Source organism: Diabrotica virgifera, chromosome 8, assembly GCF_917563875.1.
Source record: "Diabrotica virgifera virgifera chromosome 8, PGI_DIABVI_V3a".
Classification (NCBI taxonomy): domain Eukaryota; kingdom Metazoa; phylum Arthropoda; class Insecta; order Coleoptera; family Chrysomelidae; genus Diabrotica; species Diabrotica virgifera.
In genome coordinates this window covers 115,489,131-115,511,496 of record NC_065450.1, presented here as the reverse complement: position 1 = coordinate 115,511,496, position 22,366 = coordinate 115,489,131, and the positions used below count along the sequence as shown (strand labels likewise).

Here is a 22,366-nt window from a genome sequence, read left to right as displayed (position 1 = left end):
ACTCCACTCAAATTTGTCTATACTAATTCTTCGACCGTCGAATAATTCTTCTTTTATGGCATGTTGACATAAAATGACGGATGCCGTAAACTGTCTAGCTGGAGATAGACCAACTTTAATTATGTAACTATCTAGTGGAAATGAGGCTTCTAACAAGTAGTATGGTTCATTCTTCGCAGCTTCTTCGAATTTTGCTAAAACTTGGTCTAGTTCGGCACCATAATTGATTTCACTTGATGAATCATCGAATACCACAATAGAACTTGATGAACTATAACCACTATCTTGAGAACTCATGTTGAAGAGCGAGGTGAACTAACTGAGAGCGAGGTTGCTGAGCGGTCTTTTATATTGCGTCCCTCCTATTCAAGGTTGCATTCGCATTAAAAAGTACTAAACCACATCTTTATTATTAATCCAACTATTATGTTTACTATCGAGACCCAGCCATTGAACATACATCTTATTTCCGCGTCTGTGCAATACTTTTTCAATTAAGTAAATGTCTGTATTTTTTGTTTTCTGTAATTCTTCTTCGTAGAATCCTCCTCTAATAGGCGCTCCAGTCATATCTTCAATCAAATATGTTGTGGGATTTGTTATTTTAATTTCAGTAATTTTAAATAGTTCTGTTGTCCAATTTGGCTTATATCCCTTATCAAAAAGGTGTTTATTTTTACTAATACGCACCATATCACCAACTTTCAATTTTCTTTTACGTGAAATTTTCAAGTGAGTGTAATATTTTCGTAAGATTTCTTTTTCGTTAGACTTATTAACATCAATAGGTCTAAGTCGAATTTTGCTGTGTTTCGTGTTATTGTAGTCTTTTGTAATTTGAGGCAATGTATCTATCCATTTGTAAGTACCATTAAGACTGAAATACTTGTAAAGTTTTTCCTTCAATGTTCGAATAATTCGTTCACATATGGCTGCTTTTTTAACACTAAAGGTATTATAGTGATTAATACCATGTTTTCTTATGAGGTTTTGAAACTTGGAATTGAAAAATTCTGTACCTTGGTCTGTTTGTAAATTTTTCGGAACTCGTTGAGTTTGATTTAAAATATCTGCAAACGTCTTTGTTATTTCCTCCCCTGTTTTTGTCTTTAATGGTCGAGTCCACACAAATTTTGAAAAACAGTCAATTACGACAAGAATGAGCTTGTAAGATTTATTTTGATTGGCATAGGATCTCATCTCTGCAATATCCATTTGCCATAAATCATCTAGTCCTTTAATGACGGTTCGTCGACGAGGATAATTTTTTCGTGCTGGTTTATGTAATTCGTTGACCAATTGTTGTTTTTCTTTAGACATTATGAATTTAAACTTAAGACGATTGTCCCATGAAGTAATGTTATCTACTGCGTTCTGTAATGTAGGTTACATTTGATTTATTAAGTATTTTCGATGGGAAATTATTTTTCAGGACAACATTTGATTTATTCTCTTGTTAGTCTTATTTACTGTCAAGGTATTTTCTGCAGCTTTTTGTAGATTCAATGCCTTGTTAATCCTATCTACTGTCACGGTATTTTCTCCAACAGATTCTTGTTTTATTGCATTCTGGATACTTACTGCTTTTTGTAAATCATTCATTTCTTTTGTTAAATCAGATATTTTCAAGACAGCCAGTTTATTTGCATCAGATAACTCATTATTTTTTTTATTAAACTTGCTTTCAATCTTACCGATGGAGTTTTGAAAGTCAGAAATTTTTTGTTCAAGTTGAGTATCTTTTGAACTATATTCTTTTTGCATCAAGGTAATCTCTTTTCGCAGAAAATTTTTTATATTTGCAATGTGGTCATCTACATATTTCTTGTTGGAAAGATGTATACCTGATACAGGAGGATCTCGTTTAATATCCTTATTTACTGCATGTATCTGGTTTTGTAAATCTAAAATGGATTGTTTGAAGCCTTCACGCAGCTTTTGAATAGCTTGTTCATTAGAACGATAATGATGACGACCAAACTTATCAACACTCATGTTGGAAATGATGTCTAATCTGACCTAACATTAATATATAATATCTGCTTCACGTAATTCGTTGATAATGGCAACAATTTCGTTACTATGGGATGTGTTTCCTGCTTCTTGGGAAGCAATCAACAATTCGAGTCTATCACATAGTTCATTTGGATCATCCCAATATACATATTCAATAGGATTATCGTTGTAAATCAAATGAGAAGCATCGATGAACCCTGATCCTTTGGAGGTAGATGAAGTTGCTGACGATGATGAACGAGTTGCTTTTACTACTTCTAAAGGCGATTTCTTTGATGTAGTAGACCGAGTTTTCGGTGGTGAACGAGTCGCTTTCTCTTGACCTTCGAGAGACAGTTTCTTTAATCTAGTAGATTTAATTTTCGGTGATTGCTTCTTTGCTTTTTTAGGTTTAAACAACGGTTTGACAATATTAAGATATTTTTCTGCAGTTGCACCGTTAAGATGGCCTATGGAATTGTGATGAACTTCAGTATTATTTAATTCTTTATATTGTTTTAAATCTTCATTTTCATGATTCGTTGATACTGTATCTGAAAAAACATCGTCATCGCTATCTTCTTTTTTCACCTCTTCTTCTGATTTCATCTCTTCCTTTTTGACGTGTTTAAGCTTCTTATTAATAGCATGATGTGAGGATTGTGCAATATCTTTTAGTGGTTTAGTTATGGGTTCAAAGAGTTTATTTAGCGTCTCGTCTTGTTCTGTCCTACCTAGCTTTAATGCCAAATACTTTTTGCGAATGACTCGAGCTAATTCAGCAACTTTACGCTTGCGTGCAGCTACCTCTTTGTCTAACATGTTGTTATGGAATGCGTGTATTTCGATCATAACTACAATTTTATAAACTTGTCGAAGCCTAAACGATATCGTCCGTTAGAAATATCGAAATCCTTAACAATTACGAACGTACCATACCTATCCTGCCAACATTCAGAACAAATTTTTTTAAATTGAACAAATGTCATGTCAGGTGAGACGTGATCATCAAAGACGTGTTTTAAATTGAGCTCATCCTGTTTAAACAATACAATAAGGTTGGCATTATCACGCAGGAGTTGTTTGCCTGCTCGACTGTATGATTGACATATGTATGCACAATCGATATCTTTATGTCTTCCCATACAGTAATATTCACGTATTGTTTGTTGTGGATCCGTAGATACGTCATCAAATATGAATACTGAGTTTGGTTTAGCTTCGTCAGGACTTATTACGTCATCATTGTCTTTAAATGGAAAATAGCCAACCTCTTTCACAGATTCCAACACTTCCTTCAAAAACTGATACTTGGGTTGAAACAACGATTTTGAATATACGTAAACATTTTTGAATTTAGCGCCATTTAGATCAAACAGTAATGCTAGCATAGCATTCGTTTTTCCACATCCGCTTGGGCCACATACGATAGCACGAAAAGAATGTGGTAGCAATACACCATGTTTACTGATTCTTGCCACGTTATCGACAAAATCCAAGTTCTCCACTGCTAGTGTCTTATCTTGTTGAATGACCTTCATATTGTGATTAAGATGTATTTTATGCGCTTGGTTATATAAAGAAATTTTTCAAGAAGCGATTCATTTCAATGTTAGTCGTTCAAGGTGAAGGAGTGTTGAATTCTCTGATCAACAATATACCGTTTGAATTGCATGCCCCTGGTTACCAGTATCTAGGACCTGGAACTAAATTACAGAAACGTCTAGCTCGTGGAGATCCAGGGATAAATCCATTAGATCGAGCTGCGAGAGATCATGATATTGCATATTCTCATAGTAATTCATTGAAAGATAGACATAAAGCAGATTGGGTATTGGAAAACAAAGCGTGGGAACGAGTTACAGCAAACGACGCATCTTTGAGTGAAAAAGCCACTGCCTGGTTGACTACTACAGCAATGAAAGTTAAACGAAAACTAGGTATGGGTATGAAACGTGGTAAAGGTGTTGGTTCATTTAAGCGACACGTGCTACAACCAATTATCAGAACGTTGAAACGAACTCCTCCATCACCAAATTTGCGTAAATCAGCTCTAGTTGCACTTGCAGCAGCTAGAACAGCCGTGAAGAATATAGGTGGGAAAAGAAATGTACGAGTTCCAAGAATCATTCCATTCGAATCAAAATCTGGTGGTATTTTACCTTTAATCCCCATCTTTGCAGGCTTATCAGCTCTTGGTAGTTTGGCTGGTGGTGCAAGTGCCATCGCAAAGACTGTAATTGATTCAAAGAATGCTCAAAAGAAACTAGAAGAGGACAAACGTCATAATACAGCTATGGAACATCTAGGCAAAGGATTATACCTTCGAAAAAACGCTAAAGGAGGCTTTGGATTATATTTAAAAAAGTCAAAAAACTACCTCTGAAGCTACCTAATAGACCTTTAACCAATGTGGACTTGAATAAATTTGTTAAACTACTTAAAATTCCAAATTTTCGTGGTGTGTTTATGAGAGATAATTTACCTCGTAACCCTCGTAAACATGAATGTGCTATAATTAATCTCGACATTTCAACAAACCCTGGTACACATTGGGTAGCTTACAGAAAGATAAACAAAGACATAGAGTATTTTGATTCATATGGCTGCTTGAAGCCACCTCAAGAACTAGTTTCCTATTTGAATGGTGGAAGAATTGTCTATAATAACGATCAATATCAAAGTTATAACCAAATAAACTGTGGACATTTGTGCTTAAAGTTTCTGTATAATGGAAAATATAAGCGCTGATGTCTGGTATGAATTACCACAAGATATTCGCCATGCACTAGAATATTATTTACCTTGCAAGAAAGACTATAAGAAACACGTATGGTGCGATGTTTGTGGGACGATGGAAAGTGTATGTGTATTTTGTAGAATACCGTATTATGAACAAAATATAAATAAGACAAGAAAAACATGTAACATTATTCTAAGAAAAATAAAGAAATGTTTAACATATTTTGGTATTTAACTTACTGCACCTTTTACCTCCTATCAGTCATGTCTCGATTATTGACCCTAACAAGTACTACAAACGAGTTTTCGTTTACTCCTCAAGTGCCTCTTGTGCTTGATCCGCTACGGCAGTATTATGTAGCAGTGTTGGGATTTCATACATTTAATTCAATTCCAAACATTGATGGTGAAAAGTTTTATTTCTATGAGCAGAATGATCGTACAAAGTTGCGTTATATCGAAATTCCATCAGGATCGTATGAAATTACCGATATCGAAGCATACATTCGAAATAAATTAATGGGTATATACAATTCGGTTCAGGAGTTCACTTTAAAACCGAACAACAATACGCTTAAATGTGAAATTTTCTGTCAAGATCATACCATTACTTTCGAGAAAGAAGATAGTCTTGGTAAATTATTGGGTTTCTCCTCAAATAGAGTGTTAAAATCAGGAAAAATGCATTCTTCAGACCAACCTGTAAATATTATAAAAGTATCAAGTCTACTATTTGAATGCAACATTACTGAAGGAGCCTTCTACGAAGACAGACCTGTACACACCATTCTGCATTTTCCGATAAATGTTGATCCAGGTTTTTCTATTGATGAACGTCCTCATAACCCTATATACATACCAATAAGCAGCAGTATACGTGAAATTACCAAAATTACTGTTAGTATAGTCGATCAGGAATTAAGACCTGTCAATTTTAGAGGAGAGAAAAGTACGCTCCATTTGGATTTTAAGGAAACGATATAAATGGGTTTAATTATAAAACAAAACTCTACAAGTCAATATCTATTAGTCTCACACAGATCCTGCATGCGACGTGACGTGTCTGCCGCCAATAAAGCCTTTCTTGTTGCCATTGGATTAAAGCTGAAAGATGTCAAAACGTCAATACATTCGACGGGGGGTTCAACAGCAGGAGCCTCAACCTCATATTTTCGATCTTTACCAAAAACCTCTGTTCGATAATACTATTAGAAAAGAAGAATTTCGGACATATACACCATACATCAAATCATTTAATAATAGTGACGTTGTCGAATTTATCATAAATCAATCAGATGCATTTTTTGGGATACACGAAACGCTGTTGGAAATTAAAGGAAGTATAGAGAAAGTAGGTGATGGCGTGGTTTCTCTTGCACCGAATGCTGGAGCTTTCTTGTTTGATACATGTACGTATATCCAAAGTTCACATGATATGGAAATAGTTAGAGACCCAGGTGTAGTTAGCACTATTCGCAGTTTGTTATGTTATACTCCTGAAGATTCCAAGTTTCTCAGTACTGCAGGATGGAACTATCCGAATAATCCACATATATCGGGAGACAACTTTAGTCTACTGATTCCGATAAAACATATATTCAACATTTTCAACGACTACAATAAATTAACCTATGGCCGTCAAGTGTTTCGATTTGTTCGAGCACGCAATGATAGAGACTGTATTCTAGTGAAAGAACCTAATGCTACAACAACAACAACAGTATCTTTAACTGTTTCCAGCATGGAACTCAAGGTCAAGCATGTCTTTCCCAATGATGATATGAAAATTGAATTAATGACTCCGATTAAGAATAATGTGCCGATAACTATACCTTTCCGTAAATGGGAGCTCAATGAACTACCTTCACTTACGTCAGGATCTCGACGCGAGATATGGAGTGTAAAGACAACTTCATCTGTTGAACGCCCACGCTATGTCATTGTGGCTTTTCAAACTTCTAAACGAGATGACATACACGCTGATCCAACGTTATTTGATCACATTAGAATGTCCAGCGTGCGATTGGTTATTAATGGAGAATACTGGCCTAACGAGAGAATGCAATTGGATTTTGCAAAGAATGACTATGCTATAGCTCACTATAACTATACGGAATTCTTTCCTAGTTATACTCTTTCCTCAACAAAACATCCCATCTTAGATTATGCTGCTTTCAAGAAATATGCCTTATTTGTTTTTGACTGTTCCAAGCAGGATGATACGTCATTCAGATCAGGAACCGTTGATGTTAAACTGGAAATCGAAGCAGATGAAGGTTTTCCGGCAGGCACTCGAGCCTACTGTTTAATTGTTCACGACAGCCTACTCGAATACTTTCCTCTAACAGAAGTTATCAAAAATATTATTTAAGTAGGTTTAAAGAGTACGTCCCTCAGTATCAATCACCACGCTTAATCATGAGGATTGCTCTAGTTGACATACAGGGATTTATGGTAGATGGATGGTTTGTACCCAAGGAACTCAGCATTGAAATTGGTTTTAAACGACATCATTACATATTTACGTCTCCGCACCCGTTTACTTCATTAACTAATCAAGATAAGAAGACAGTATTCTTCTTGGAGAAAAACGTGCATGGCATTCGGTATTCCAATGGTGATGTGGAATATTCCAAAATAAATCAAATACTAGAATCCAAGTTATTGTATGCTGCCGATTACATTTACGTTCGAGGAGAACAAAAAAGCAGATTTTTACAACAGAAATGTAATATGATTGGAGTTTTTCCTACAATTATTGATGTCTGCAAATTTGATTATACGCCTTGCGTTTGTAAATTTGCTCCTGATGCAAACCCCTGTCACGCCAATGGAGTGTTTTTATGTACCGAAAGAAATGTGGATCGACTACGCCAATGGTTTTGTAATACGATATTACCTGTATAATTATGTTTTATAATAAAAATATATAAAAAACTATTGACTTTTAATTAAAACTCCTTATTTACTCATAAATTTTTATATTACGTGTCAAATCCTCTATTTACAATTTTTTTAAAAATAATTTTTAAAATTAAGATAAATACAGGCATTAAAATTAAACATGTCAATGCGAATATATTATTAATTTCATTTTTCATGTTTCTGCTGGTGGTGTTATCGTCCATGGTTGAATATGTCCTAGTGGATATGTTCTATCGCTAATATGTAGGTTCTCTAATTGTTTGATAATTTTTCTTAAATCCTGATATACTTTAATATCTTTCTGTAACTCAATGAGTTTATCTTGAAACTGTTCAACTTTATGTCTGTACTCACTCAAAGACATGACGCTACTAACAAATTTGTTTTAGTAAAGATACATATCTAATGCCTTTATGACATGATGTTTAATTTTTCTCCATCGCTTAAACATAAATTATGTTACGGTCGTAGATAAAATATAGTATGCAACTTGTAAAGCTTAGATTTCTACACGTGACTGGTTTAAATAACATATTATTTTATGGTCATAGATAAAATATAGTATGCAGCTCGTAACGGTTAGTTTATGGATCAAATAACATATTCGATACTCCCCACACCTTTAACGTATGACAATCTCCAATCAGACCAATGCTAACGAGATGTCACCATCGCTTAAACATACTAAATTATCGGTCGTAGATAAAATATAGTATGCAACACGTAGAGCTTAGATTTCTGCACGTGACTGGCTTAAATAACATAACATATTATGTAAAAGAAGAAGAATAGACAGTTGACAAAAAGAAGAAGAGCGTGGCGACTAGCACAGAACGGAAAATTGTTTTATTTTTAATTTATTTACTATTTTAATTTAAAAATAGCGTCATCTAGCTGCTAATAGCTAAACTATGGTAGATTTCTTTGACGTAATGTCAAGGAAAATTGGATCAAAAATGGCGAATTTAAATAAAAATACTGAAATGGAATAAAAATGGCGAATTGGAATAAGAATGGCGGATTGGTGGCGCCATCTAGTGGAAAATAACTATGGTAGATTCCATCGCTGTGACGTCAGCATCTTTCTCACTCTTACTCATTGGAAAGGTACTTCTCTCTCTAACACATTGATTTCCCTATCTTGATAGTCATACCGGCTTTGATTATCTACTGTCATCTACCCATCTCATCTGTGGTTTTCCTCTTGGTGGTCTCTCTTTGTAGGGTCTCCAATGTTGCATTGTGACGTTCCTTCGTTGGTCTTTTTGTCTAGCAGGGTGGCCTGCAAAGCTCCATTTGAGTTTGGCAATTCTTGTTGGGATATCCTCGCCTTTTGTTTTTAAACTTACCCTTTCTCTTTTTATTAGCTGTCAAATTTGTTTGATTGGGTTATTTGGGGAAGGGCTAGTGCCAAATGACTTCACATATATTATAACGACCTACTTTAGGGACAAGAACTGGTCCGAAATGCTAGTTTTTGATTTTTTTGGCCAGCTTCTTCAGCCCTAGAGGCCCATGGCTGCTATTTTTTCCACTCATCTCTGTTTTTCGTCTTTTCCTCCTAGTCCGGTATCTTTAGTTTTCTTATATCGGTTTTAACCTCTTCTAAACATTTATTTTTTGGTCGTTCTCGTCTGTGCTTCCCGCCCGCTCCTCCTGTTAATAGGTACTTTTGTTGCATGTCTGTTTGTGGGCATCCTGTAAACATGTCCTATCCAACGTGCTCTTTGTGCTTTTACTTTTTGTATTATGCTTGGTTGGTTGTAGAGCTCCATTACTTTCTTATTTGTTCTTCTTCCCCATACGCCGTTATTGTCCTTTGTCCCTCCATATATCTTGCGTAATATCTTTCTTTCCCTTTGTTCCAATTTCTGTGTATTTTTCTGACCTAAAACATCCGCTGTCAATACATAATTAAGTTTCGCTGCTATACATAACCGAAGGTTGCACAATCGTTTTGTATATCGTGAATCGTGATATCCGTATTGCAGGATATTAACTTGGATTTGATCATTTTGTGTAGTGCTCCTACAGCTTTACTTCCTTTAGTAATTAGTAATCCTTTTCTATTTCCGTATCTTCTTCGGCTCTATTTGTAACCATCACTCCCAGCTATTCGAATTGATCCACTTTTTCAAAACAATATTCTCTACTCCCGTTACTTATCTTAGGTTATTTTCGGGCTCAATTTTCTTTGCTTTCATTTCAAAGTATTTTGATTTATTTTTGTTTATACATAGCCCAAATTTTTTCCATATTGTTTCTATTTTTTTTAATGTTATTATGAGTTCTGATTTTGATCTCGCAATCAATGTTATATTGTCTGCAAAAGCAATAACTTGTTGCCTCCTATAGTATATTATGCCATCTATCTCTACACCACTTTGTTGAGGAGTAGCTTCTAGAATAAGGTTAAATAAAGTTGTGGACAGTGGATCTTCTTGTCTTAATCCACTTCTTTCAGTAAATATACTCTGATAAACTTCCTTCCAGGATCACTTTATTGAATGTTTCTTTTAAGGTCATTTCCACTAATCTAATGAGTTTGGTACAATTAATTTTTACAATATTAATTTTACTTGATTAGTTTTTAATAGTGTTTAAGACAGCGATACTTCTATAATTGATATTAACTACACTAATAACGTATTTTTATCCTAGTTCCACGCTGACTTATAATCATTCTCGTTTTAACGAACTAATTTCGTCTGTACATAATACGCCTGTCTTGACTGATATATGAAAAGGGATAACTAAATACACAAAGTCGTTTAAAACTGTTTGTTACCGAAATACCGCCATTATTATCATCTAGGTAATAATTATTATGTTCCTTACTCTGTGCACAATTCTTAATCCCTACGTCGAAATCTATTTGAAGTTGTCTGATGTAATGGTGGCTGTTGACGCCGCCAAAAGAGAAATTAAATATTGACAAAAGCAGTTTTCCGAGTAATCTGGTACGATAAAACCAGTGAAAGGTGGCCTTCCAACGGCAACCCGGTGATTATGACAAAAACAAACGATTACATCGTGAATGAAAACGATAATAGACCATGTAGATTATATTTACGATTGCACTGTAGGTAGAGTCATAAAAGCGGCTTAGGGTTTTAAAGCTCGGTGTCTTTACTGTAATTTTTAACATTTTACTCTGTAGGTAAAAGTATTGGGCAACATTTGTGTGCATGTCTCCATAAATTCACACATTGAATCATATAGAATATAGACTGTTTAGTTTTAAATTAGATGTACGGCCTATAAATGGCAACACTGCTTCCCCGCTGCCCACCTAATGCACTTGATTCGCGACAATTCATTCAGTTATTCATCATTCTACAGTGGCAATGCAATACGCATTCTCATAATTATTAATGTTGCCGATTTTAGCGCTTCCTTCAGTTGCGTATATCTAACGGAAAACTAAACGTTTGTTCAATATTAATCGCCTTCACAGACATGTCTTGTCAAACGAGGTCTTTGGCCGTAATATCCTACTCCTTCCGATAACTTGCAACTCAGCAATTCTTCATATTCGTCACCTCATCCCACAACAAGGAGGATTCAGATCCGGCGAATCTTATACCTGTCAAGTCCTCGCACTAACAGGACACATTGAAGAGGGCTTCGCAGAAGAACATGGGCTGGTTTCGTAGATCTGACAGCAGTCTAAGGTATAAGACATTGCTCCACAAATTGTAGATTGTAGGATACTCTCAATGACCATCATCTAGGTAGGGTCGAATATTCTTTACTACAAAACTGACGATTGTTTGCTGTTTTTTGTCCTGTTTTTGCATTTAGAAGTAATTCATATTACACAAACAGTTGTTTTCACAACTAATTTTATATTGGAGTTTGAAATTTGATGGTAAGTGTATTTTATTTTGCCATTAATTTACATACAAAATTAATCTCATTCAAAGGAATAGGGCATTCCAACACTTTGACGTTTATGAAACCGCTGGGAGGGAAACTGTCAAACATTGTGTTTGTTTATATTACTTTTACCAGAGAATAATAACCACAATGTGGTTATTGTTCTCTGCTTTTACTACATTGTTTCTCAAGTTTTTTACCTTTAACAGTTTTTTAGTTGTATTTCCCGAACATTTTGTTGTAGATTTTATGTAGTTTTTAGTTGTAGAAGTACTTGAACGATTTTATTTGGTTTTAAGCAGTGAATAAATAAACATGACTGGGTGACTGCATATAACGTTGTTGGTAAACAATACAAATGTTACTAGTAGGTACAAGCAAAAAGTTGGCAAAATAAATAATATAGGTCCACTTTCCCTCAAGAGGTCTGAGTTAACCTACGGTTTAGACAGTTTTCCAAGTGTAAGTAACATGAAAATAGTTAGTTTTATAGCATTTAACCATTGTTTTTGTCTCTCAGATAATAACTTATTAATGATCTAAAACATATTAAGAACCATTAGAGTAACATTTATGTTTTCCTTCAGGCCGCCATATTAATTTAATTTTGACAGCATTTTGGAGTGCCCTATGGTTTTGTTAAGTTTTCGCAAAAGTGAAAAGAAATAACAAAAAGAAAATATAAAAATCCTTTTTTAAAAAATTGGTTATTTATTTATTATCTACTAATGATATTTAAAAAATGTATTAAGCTACTTCAAAAAAAAAATGTAGCTGAAATTCTGCACCAAAATTTTAAAGCAAAACTAGCATTTTACATTCTATTTACACGATAACGTCAAATTTTATAATATAATCCGTAATCGGAGCAGTAGCCACTTTCTACCACTTGCTGTTGCGTCGAGTAAATTTCTGACTTATTTCGTATGCTTTAAATCAGTGATTCCCAAACGGGGGCGATCGCCCCCCGGTGGGCGATTTAAGATTTTCAGGGGGGCGACAGAGCGAAAGGGGCGATATGAAGGGCGATAGAGAAAAGGGGGCGTTTAGAATCCGGGAAACGAGAAATGGGTAGTTGAGAAAAAAAATACCATACTTCCGATCGGATATCCATAGGATAATAAAAAATGAATATGTATACCCGTGCAGGTAATATGGTAATAATAACACAAGCATCTCGTCTAGTAACAGAGGGCTATGTCATGACACAATTTAATTTGATAGGTATAGTCGCCTCGCAAATGGACTAGAAAATTTAAACCGATTATAACAAAATTCAGTTTGGCGACATTGTGTAAAAACTAAGTCTTCTCAGATATCGACAGAACCATAATTGAATCCAGACAAATTATAATATATATTTACCAAAAAACTGAGATGTTTTAACCAAATAATGTTTCAAATGGTAGGGGAGCCCAAGCGGGGATTTTTCAGTTACTCGAGCCTCGAGCCCGTCAGAAAATCACAGGGGGAAAAACCCTGTCCCCTGTAAATGTACCTCTACCATAAATATATTGGCTCTTCATACAGGGGAGTTCGTTCAGGAAAAAGGTTCGAAAAAGGTCCGGGTCGAAGGGTCTGAAAAAAAAATCTATCCTAAGCGCCGGACTCCACTTGCGATTTGTAGTCGCGCGATTTTTTTGTCGCGAATATTGAACACATTGTTTCAAATACAAGTCAATCCATTTAGTCGCAAATGGATTGACTTATATTTGAAACAATGTATTCAATCTTCGCGACAAAACAATCGCGCGACTAGAAAATCGCAAGTGGAGTCCGGCGCTTAGAAAAACTCGAAATCTTCAGATTAAGAAAGGTAAGTTAAGTACATGCAAAACAGTGTATATTTCAAAAATCTAACGATTTGAGCGGGGTGTAACGAAATGGGTGAGTCACAAAGTTTCACAAAGAAAAAGCGAATATTCGCGAAATAAACGTCAGATCGGAAAACTAAAAAATACGTGTTCAATATTTTTCAATAATCTATCGAATCATACCAAACACGACCCCCTACGGAGAGGCGTGGGTCTAAATTTAAGATTTTAAATACGAACCTCGCAATATTTCGCGAAATGAACATCAGATCGAAAAGCTGAAAAATGCAGGTATTCAATATTTTTGAAAAATCTATCGAATGACACCAAACACGACTCCCCATGGAGGTGGGGTGGGAAGTTCCGTTAAAATATTAAATTGGAGTCCTCATATTTTTATTGCAGATTTGGATTTCTTACGTAAAAATAAGTAACTTTTTTTCGAGAATTTCTTTCGAATTATGGATAGATGGCGCTATAATCGGAAAAACGATTGTTGGAAATGAAAAATTAAATTAAAAAATGGAAAGTCCCCCACTTATGAAAGACTTAACTCAACTTTTTTTGGTTTTAGGATCTACTCTTCACAACCCAATAGTTTTCCATAACGCTCGAGTAACTGCAAATTTAGCATACTTTCCTCCCCTACTAAAATTTGATGTGAAAAATAATTTTTAATTCGATTCGCTAATTAATTTGCTTTTTTGTCCTTAAAAGTAGAAAAAACGTTCAATTTCTCGTGCGTAATAGTTATAGTGTAATTCTTTTAACTGTACTATGCGAATAATTAACTGTCCTGCAACTACAAGGGAAGAACATAAATATGGCCAAAGCGAAGGGAGTAGTCAGAGTATTTAGTGACAAACTATCTATTTTTGAACAAAATATGCAGGGAAGAGATCTGACCAAATTCCCCAACAAGAAATCCTCTTGTGGTTGTGGTGATTCTGAGGATCTTCAAACATATTGCCTCCACCTTCAAATATTGAAAGAAATCTGCAGCCCCGATTCCAAGATTTGACTAGTCTGAAAGTGCCAACTTGGTTTATCAATCCTTTTAGCGTGGAAGTTTCAACGGCATGTCCTTATCTTCAAGAAAGCTTGATTGATTTGAAACATGATGTTGAAATTGAAAGTCTGTTTCAGGAGTGTTGCTATGAAAGATTTTGACCGCAGATAAAAGAAGTGTATCCAATCTTGTGGAATGCAATCAAGTTACGATTATCAGCATTCCCCACAATATATTTAGTGGAGAAAGGTTTTAGTTCTGTATGCATATTGAAAAACAAACCAAGACATAGGCTGGACATAATTTAAAGAGGGGATTTGAGGTTGCTATTAACCAACATTAAGCCAGACATAAAGAAATTATGTTAGAGACACCAGGCCCAAGGAAGCCATTACATATAATTAATCATTTATCATTTTACGAAATATTTTTTTCATTTTTTCATTTCATCAAGTGCAAATTTACAATCTACTCCAATTACAACACAGAGTATTTAGCAAATAGTAGCAAAGTCTTGAATCCTGGCATGCTTTGGGCACCATCCATCGATGGTTCTCCAATACACCTAATCAGTAAGGTCCTCTGGCCATGTCCTTTTCAGTCTTCTTCCCACAAGTGGCGGCTGGTAGAGTTGTTGAATAGTTTGACTTTCATGGGCGAAATTTCTTTCTTGGGCTTTGGTTGCCTGTAGTCTAATAACATCTTCGATGAATGGTATCCCAAGGTCATTATGGATAGTTATATTGGAGACGTACCATGGTGCATTCGCTATCATGCGCAGCGTCTTTGATTGAAAAGTTTGCAGTATTTTAGTGTTGCTCGGTTTGCTGCAGCCCCATAACTCTATACCATAACTCCATATCGGCTTTAGTATAATTTTGTATAATAATACTTTGTTTTCTAATGATAACTGGGATCGTTTACCTAGCAGCCAATACATTTGTTTGACTTTTAAATTTAGTTGAGCTTTCTTGGTTTTGATATGGTTCTTCCATGTCAGCTTTCGGTCCAAATGGAGTCCCAGGTACTTGACATCTGATTTTAAGGGGATAGGAATGTTGTTAATATGAACCTGTGGACAGTCGATCCTTCTTATTGTGAACGTACTTTGTGAAGACTTTTCACCGTTTACTTTAATCTTCCATTTTGTTAACCATGTTTGAAGTGAACTTAAATAGTTTTGCAGTTTGTTAGAAGCTTTATCTGGGTTATCGTCTGATGTAAGGATTCCTGTATCGTCGGCAAATGTGGCCATAGTAATGTCATCATCAGCAGGTATATCAGCAGTGTAAAGGAGATAAAGGAAGGGACCGAGGACACTACCTTGAGGTACTCCGGATTGTATAGGATGATATTTGGAAAGTGAGGTATTTACTTTGATTTGGAAAAATCGCTCGTTCAGATATGATTTTAATATCAGGTATATTTCATTAGGCATATTCTTTTTCACTTTATACAACAGGCCTTTATGCCACACCTTATCAAATGCTTTTTCCACATCAAGGAATACTGCCGCACACATTTTCTTTCCCTCTAAAGTTTCTTTTATATAATTTACAATCCTATGGCACTGCTGTATTGTTGAGTAGTTCTGTCGAAAGCCAAATTGATGGTCAGGTATTATGTTATTTATGTTTATTCTTTCGAGAATTCGGACTAAAAGAAGTCTTTCGAACATTTTTGACATTATTGGTAGAAGGCTTATAGGACGATAGGAGGAGGGTTCTGTAGGCGGTTTGCCCGGTTTCGCAATCATAATTATTTGTGCGTATTTCCATTGAATAGGAAAGTGACACAGTCTTATCATGCTGTTATATACAATAGTTAGCAGGACTTTTCTAGGCAAATGCTTTAGTACATCACCATTAATTAAGTCATAACCTGGAGCCTTATGAGGGTTTATTTTATTTATCGCCTTACAGATCTCTGTTGGTGTACATGGTTTCAGTGGTAGTGATAATTGACAAGGAGCGTCAAGAAATGTGTATACTTCTTCATCTTCAGCATTGACTTCTGTATGTAGACTAAATACCTGGGCGAGGTGTTGCGCTAATGTGTTTGATTTTTCTTCATCAGTTTTTGCCCAGCTTAGATCCGATTTTCTAATTGGTGGAATAGATGTTATTGGTCTCTTGAATTTTTTGGTCGCTTGCCATAATGAATGGTCATTAGGTGTTAGGTTGGAGATGTAATATTTAAAAGTCTCATTACGGGCCTGGATTAAAGCTGTACGCAGTTGATGTGTTAACCGATTTAATTGTGTTTTATCCCGGGGATTCCTTGACCGCTGGTATTTGGCTCTAGCTCTTCTTTTTTCATTTAAAATTTCTTTAATTTGTAAAGGAATGTTATGATCATGGGTGGTAATTTTTTTATCATCTGGAGTTGACTTCCATGCAGCATCTTGTATTACTTCTATTAAATGTTGCACTGCTTTTTCTATTTCATGGGGTTCTTTAATTCGATGTTTTAAGTTTATATTTGTGTTAATAATAGCTTGAAATTGTTCCCAGTTGGTTCTTTTATTGCAGAGTTTTGCCACAGGTTCCTTCAAAATTACAGTTGTACTTAGTGTTATGATTATTGCGGTGTGATCTGAACTTAAATCAAGACTGGGTTCTATTTTGTAATGTATATTTGAGATACCTTTGATAACGACAAAGTCTAGCAGGTCAGGAATCCTGTTTTGATCGGTCGGCCAATACGTTGGCTGACCTGTCGAAAGGAAGTTTAAATTATTTCTCTGCGAGCACGCCAATAAATTTCTACCCTTTGGTGTTATAAGCCTCGATCCCCATACGGTGTGTTTGGCGTTCCAGTCTCCAGCTGCTATAAATCGGGGTCCTAGTTCTTGAAAAAAGGTCTCGTATTCTTCAATTGATATGGAGTGTCTAGAAGGACAGTAAATTGCTGCAATGGCAAGTGGCCATGTAAATGTTTCTATTTTTAGTATGGTTCCTTGTATTTTAGGTGTGGCGTAATTTTGTAGGAAATAGTGTTTAATAGAAGATTTAATAATTAATAATTGCTGTTCCTGCGTGAGCAGTTCCATCAGGATGATGAGTAAGGTACGTTGTATATAAAGGGATTTTTACTACTGTTCTTTCGGTTGAGTGTGATTCTGAGATGAGAAGAACATCTAATTTATTTACTTTTAAAAATGCTGTGATTTCCTGTACATGGTTTGGTTGGTAGCCCGTTGGCGTTCCAGGCGGCTATTCTAATTGATGGAGCCATTAATTCGTTATTTTACTAATGACTGTTGTTAGCATGTTCAGGATCATGCTATTTTGGTTCAGAAGTTGATTAAATAGATTTTTGAATTCATTTAAGAAGCTTGACATCATGTGTGTTAAATCTTCACCATTATTTGGTCTGTTGATGTTTCCTGAGGTTACTTGAGCATAATTCATTCCATTTTGCGCATATTGTTGAGTCATTTGGTGCAGTGCTGGATTGGGATTTATGTATCCTTGTGTGTTTCTAGGTCCAGTTGTGTCGTTATTCCTGTTCTTTGCTTTTAATAAGTCTCGATAAACAGTGCAGCCTTTATAGTTCGCTGGGTGGTTGCCCTTGCAAAGAGTACATGTTGCAGGTGTGTCTTTCGGCTTTGTGCAACTTTTGGTGTCGTGTGATCCTCCACATTTAACACATTTATAAGGTTTATAACAGTATGACTTAGAGTGCATTGCACAATGGTGTTCTTGTGTTTCGGAGCTTCTACTCTAATTCTGGTATTGTATATAAATTCCACATTAAAAACTTTATTATTGTTGTTTTTTGGTTCCAAATCGTCGAAAAATAATGGTAGGGGCTCTTTTGTTACTCTGTGCCGGATGTTTAAAACATTTCTGACTGTGTGGCCTTGCCTTAATAATTCAGATTTTATTTGCTCTAGGGGTATAGAATGGTGTAAACCTCTTAGGACGACTCTATATGCTCTTTCTTGTTTGAGTTGATAGCTATGGTGTACTATTTTTTCTTCTCTCATGTAATTTATTATTTTTCTATAAGAATCAGGTGTTTTAGCATTTATTTTAACAACATTTGCAGGAAGAGTGGTAGTATAATATGTTTCATCTTCAGTAACTTGCGCTATAGAGTCAGTCATTGCTTTGTAGTCTATTACTCCGTAAACATAAATAGGGGGCGGCTTGGGATCTCTCGTTTGGGTATTTAGGTTGTCATCGTTTCTTTTACTGGTATGGATTTGGTTTGTATCTGCGTTTTCTTCTGAGAGAGTTTGAAACCTATTAGATGTGCTTACTGAAGCACCTTGCTCAGTAGTTTCTGCTATTTTTCTACGTTTTCTTTTTTATCTCGACTCTTTTAGTTGTTGCCACGGACAAGCATTTGCATCACTTTCCATGTTTTCATCGTCACTTGATGAGGACGGTAGGGAATAATCTATTCCTTCTTCGAAAGTTTTTGAGTGTATCTCTGGCTGCGGAGGAACTGAGTTTTAGCTCATTTGAGGTAAGGATAAATTTTGGAAATTAGATGGATGAGTGTACATATTTGGAAGAGGTGGGAATTGATTTTGATAATAGTGCATCATGTCTGCTGATACAGAGTTGTATTGTTGCATATATTGATGATTTGGTTGCATTGGTATCATTGTATTTGAGGGTTGATTCATTTGTGCATTATATATATTGTTGACTGGACCGGATCCGTTCCCATTTCCAGCCAAAAACATTTTTATAAATGGATGATTAATATTTCTTGTCTAGTGCAATTGAGTCGCACCCAAGAATAATAAAATAAAAACCGAGATAAAAACATTTGAAAATAAATTGCTGATAAAAAGTCTATATAGTCTTTGTGTAATTCTAATTCTAATTAATAGTCTATTTGGACACTTTGAATTTGGCAAACACTTACCCAGCTAGTGGATAGTGTAATGTTCTTGCTGGACCACTTTCACTATTTTTAAACGATGCTAATTCACTATTTTTGAGGTATTAGTATTTTACGAAATATAAAAATAAATAAATACGGATACGTACCTTTTTAGACAAGACGAGAACGGCGGGTTCGTTGGAAAAAATATTCCCATAAGATGTTTTTCCATAATCACATTCGTGAGACATCCCAGAATAAGGTTCAAGAAGTCGCCCACGTGAAAAGTGGTCCAAATTTTTTTTAACAATTTTTTTTAATCAAATTGTAAAAAATCAATATTTTTGACCCGGAGAAATTTTTTTTAGTTTTTTTGGACTATTCTGGACAAAAAAGTTCTTTATAATTTTTCTCTAAAGTTGATTCTTTTCGAGTTATAAGCAATTTAAAATTGAAAAAAAAACGAAAAATAGCGATTTTTAAGGCTTAACAACTAGGTTAAAAGTTATTATTCTGAAAGTCAAAAAATGGCTAAGTCAAAGTTTAAAGCCCTCCCTACAGGATCCTGAAGAAATTTTTGTCATTATTTTATTACTAAGTTATTATTTTTAAATAATAATAATAATGAGCGCCATGCACGTGTTAGGCGGCCGTCAATGCTGAGTACGAGAGAGATGTCATTCCGGCAGTCCAATTGTGCATCTTACTCGCACTCACATTTACAGCTTCGTCAATACGATCTAACCGCTCATTGTTATTAATTAAAAATAACAGCATAGTAATAAATTAATTACACAGATTTCTTCAGGATCATGTAGTAGGGGCTTTAAACTTTGTTTTAGTCACTTTCTGACTTTCATAATAATAATTTTTAACCGAGTTATTAAGTCTTAAAAATGGCAATTTTCGCGATTTTCAAATTTTAAATTCCTTATAACTCGAAAAAGATCAACTTCAAAGAAGAATTATAAGAGCCCTTTTTTGTCTAGAATGGTCCAAAAAACCTAAAAAAAATTGTCCTGGCCAAAAATATTGATTTTTGCAATTTGATTAAAAAAAATTTGGACCACTTTTCACGTGGGCGACTTCTTCAACCTTATTCTGGGATGTCTCACGAAAGTGATTATGTAAAAAAATCTCATGGGAATATTTTTCCTAACGAACCCGCCATTTTCGCCCTGTCTATTTGTACTGATTACTTATTTGTTTCAATTTAATTTGAGAGGAGGGGCGATTGTAGTATTCATAACTGACGAAACATGTCTAAGGGGGTGATCATCGGAAAAAGGTTGGGAACCACTGCTTTAAATGATGACGCACGAGTAAAGAACAATGGACTCAACTGTAGATTATAGAATATTCAATATTTGGTGCATCCATGATTTATCTCTCGTATGTTCATTATAAGTTTGAAGTCACTGTTTATGTTAATAAAGTTATTGGGGCTGATTTAGTCAATAAGCTGCTAATTTGAGTTTGAAGTTTCATCTTGTCGAATTTCACTAGAAATCCAATTATATATTATTAAAGTTTTATGATTAAATCCTAAATGTTATCGTTATACAGATGCTCGAAGTCATTAGAAATTATTATTAGTCACGTTCCGAATATGTAGTAATCAAAAGGTTAGTTGGAATATATAACCGAAGCAATAAAGCACTAAAACCGGTCTTACCTATGAAAAAAAAAACGACAAGACGGATCTTAATAATTATTTTTGCATTCGATTCGTGAATGCGACAGGAAACTTTGTGACCCCGAGCCATGATATAATATTGAAAAACTGCATATAAAAAATGCGTTCTTAAAGTGCATCTCAAACAGACAATAAAAAAAATTCAGAACTTCAGAATTCAATTTTGTTACTCTGGGGTTTTTGGGTTCGCTGAAAACGAATATGACGTCGTAAGTGATCTTCGGAGTACCTGGTGCTCAGGGTGCCTACTGTTTACCTCATGATTAAAATGCATTAAAAAATTAGTCAAAAATCATTACTCGGGGGGTTTTTACGATCACTAACGACGAATATCACATCGGAAGTGATCTACGGAATACCTGGTGCCCAGGGTACCTACTGTTTACCCCGTCTTGTGGAATTTTCGGCAAAAAATTTATTAAAAAATTAGTCAAAAATCATTACTTGGAGGGTTTTTGGGGTCCCTAACGACGAATATGACATCGGAAGTGATATCTCCGGAATATCTATAGTCTAGCCACTGAAAAGATGGAATGATCACGTGAACAGCACGCACTCTTACAACGATCCTCTTTTGATGTCACCAATTTTCCCACGTTTACACTGCTCAACAACAACGAATTTTAAGCACTGCCTAACAAAATTCAGCAGTGGAAGTGCAAAACACAAATTATGATGGTGTAAACAGTTCTTAGAAAGTCTGGCTTCGAACGACCGGTCGATGCTGGCATCGAATGATCACGCAACCTTGGATTCCACCTTTTGAATGGCTCGAGTATAGTGCCCAAGGTACCTCGTCTTCTGGATTTTTCGAAAAATTCAATAAAAAATTAGTCAAAAATCATTACTCGGGGGTTTTGGGTCGCTGACGACGAATATGACATCGGACGTGATCTACGGAATACCTGGTACCCAGGGTACCTACTGTTTACCTCGTTTTCTGCAGTTTTCGGCAAATTCATTAAAAAAAATAGTCAAAATTCATTACTCGGGGTTTTTGGGGTCTCTGACGACGAATATGACATCGGAAGTGATCTCCGGAGTATCTAACGCTGATGCCCAAGGTACCTACTGTTTACCTCGTCTTCCGAAGTTTTCGGCAAGTTCATTAAAAAATTAGTCAAAAATCATTAGTCCCGAGATAAACAGTAGGTACCCTGGGCACCAGGTATTCCGGAGATCACTTTCGATGTCATATTCGTCGTCAGCGACCCCAAAAACACCCTGAGTAATGATTTTTTACTAATTTTTTAATGAATTTGCCGAAAACTCCCGAATACCAGGTAAACAGTAGGTACCCCGGGCACCAGGTATTCCTGAGATCACTTCCGATGTCATATTCGTCGTTAGCGACCCCCAAACCCCTCCCCAGTAAGGATGTTTGACTAGTTTCTTAATAAATTTTTTGCCGAAAACTCCACAAGACGAGGTAAACAGTAGGTACCCTGGGCACCATGTACTCCG

At 35.5% G+C, this 22,366-nt stretch overlaps 1 protein-coding gene across 2 annotated transcripts in view; it reads right to left on the bottom strand.

Moving 5' to 3' along the window:
* The window catches only part of LOC114338020 (glypican-6), a 475,036-nt gene that overhangs the window by 109,003 nt on the left and 343,667 nt on the right, over positions 1–22,366 (bottom strand). The window lies entirely within an intron of this gene.